The 2287-nt window shown below is 38.2% G+C and overlaps 1 non-coding gene across 1 annotated transcript; it reads right to left on the reverse strand.

Annotated features, from left to right (window-relative positions):
• Nucleotides 1-568: 568 nt before the first annotated feature.
• LOC138356350 (5S ribosomal RNA) lies at nt 569-687 on the reverse strand. The gene has a single exon (XR_011224378.1). It is a non-coding gene; the product is annotated as a 5S ribosomal RNA (ribosomal RNA).
• Between the last annotated feature and the right edge of the window lie 1600 nt (nt 688-2287).

Below are 2287 nucleotides of genomic sequence, written 5' to 3' on the forward strand. Positions count from 1 at the left end.
TCTGTGGATTCCTTCTCCGTACCCCTTACATATAAGCAAAAACATGCCTTCCTGTGGGTATAGAAACATTAACACAAATTATATCAGTAACTGATATTGTAGCCTTTTAAACAGAAAAGATTTGTACATACAAATACTTTTAAATTATCATTTATTTGTGGAAATGGCATTTACGTCATTAAATTGATACCTCAGCATCAAGTGTCCTGCAGTGGTCCAGTGGTAAAGTGTATATAAGTGATGCGTATTCTTGGAGTTGCGAGTTCAAACCCGGATTAAGCTATATATATATATATATATATATATATATATATATATATATATATATATATATATATATATATATATATATATATACAACATGTTTTGTTTTGGTTGTTGTTTTTGTATAAAGCCTCACACACTATATTAAGCGAGTTTGTTTTAAACATGACATACATATTAATTCATTTTACCAGGCCTTATTCCACACAACTCCGTGAATTTCCCGTGGAGCCAGCCAGCCAGCCAGCCAGCCATTCAAACAAAAAACAAACGAAACAAAACAAAACAAAACAAAAAACATTATTGCCAACAGCATTTGGTGTTCCCAGGCGGTCACCCATCCAAGTACTAACCAAACCCAACGTTGCTTAACTTCGCTGATCGGACGAGAAGCGGTGTTCTCAACGTGGTATGGCCGTTGGCATGAGACTGCCTACACATTGTGGCTAATAACCAACTCTTTTTAGTCATCACGGCAGGATACGGACCTTCTTGTGGTGTCTTAATGGTAATTGTATCCTAACATATTTTTGTCTCCTTGGCATGGATATTTAACATCGTTTATTCAGTCTTGGGTTTATGTTCTTTCGCCATTTACAGACATTTTACATCTACCTACTTCCTCAGCCTACCCTGCCAATTTCTAATGAATTTGTGGATTTTCTTTTGTAATACATACATGTGTGTGCTCATCTGCTCTTCAGTTTTTATGATATTTGTCTCATCTGTCCTGCTTTATGATACTTTTACAAAGAACATGAACAAATGCTTCTATTTTAGAGAAGATATGGGATCCAGGTTTCGGAGCCGTAAAACCAACCGTCGTGATTGGTGGACGAGTTGCCAGGTTGCAGCTTCTGTACCGTGCCGGCACATAAATAGGTTCGGCTCAAGCGGCGGCAGCATCATTCCCCCGTGACTGTCTGAGCGTCTCTCATCACCTTGGTTATCTCATCATCATCATGGTAGAAGCAAAGCCTACCAAGAAGGCTGCGGCTGCTGCTGCTGTGGTGGCCACCACCAGGAAACCTCGCGTCCAGGTTGCTCACCCGAAAACTAGTCAAATGGTTCTAGCCGCGGTCGCAGCACTCAAAGACCGTAAGGGCTCGTCTCTACAAGCAATCAAGAAGTACGTTGTTGCCAACAACAAAGTCGAGGCTGCCAAGATCGCCATTTACATCCGAAGATTTCTCAAGAAAGCAGTGGCTGACGGCATTCTTGTTCAGACCAAGGGAAGTGGAGCTAGTGGATCATTCAAGCTGGCCGTAGCAGAGAAGAGGGCCGTTCTAACTCCCAAGAAAGCCACCACAACCAAGAAACCATCTACAGCAGCAAAGAAGGCCGTGGTAACTCCCAAGAAAGCCGCCACAAGCAACAAACCACCTACAGCCTTGAAAAAGAAGCAGCAGCAGCAGCTTGTTGTTGGGAACAAAAAGCCCAAAATAAAGAGAGCTTCAAAATCTCCCAAACCACCCAAGGCAAAGAAAGCTGTCAAGAAAACAACAAAGGCAAAATAAACGACGACATGCAAGCAGCATGAATACACATGACAATAAACATCCAGGCCTCCCCCCTCAGTGGAGGGGCCTCATATGATTCCAAAAAGAGTTTAGTTTTGTAGACAAATAAATCATTACTTTTGGGGTAGATTTACTCTGTATATTATATATATATATATATATATATATATATATATATATATATATATATATATATATATATATTATATATATATACACACATACATGGGTGAGGTGATATGGTACCAAAGTTTTGGGTGAGGTGATTGACATTTACACAAGATAAAACACGAACCAATGGGAATAAAAACATAAGAATGGAAGTAACTGCAGAAGGCCTATTGGCCCATAACACAAGCACTTCCTCTTGATGCTTCTATATTGGTTCGGAGTCTTGAAGCTATAATATATATATATATATATATATATATATATATATATATATATATATATATATATATATATATATATATATATATATATATATATATATATATATATAT

This window comes from Procambarus clarkii, chromosome 71 (genome assembly GCF_040958095.1).
Source record: "Procambarus clarkii isolate CNS0578487 chromosome 71, FALCON_Pclarkii_2.0, whole genome shotgun sequence".
NCBI lineage: Eukaryota > Metazoa > Arthropoda > Malacostraca > Decapoda > Cambaridae > Procambarus > Procambarus clarkii.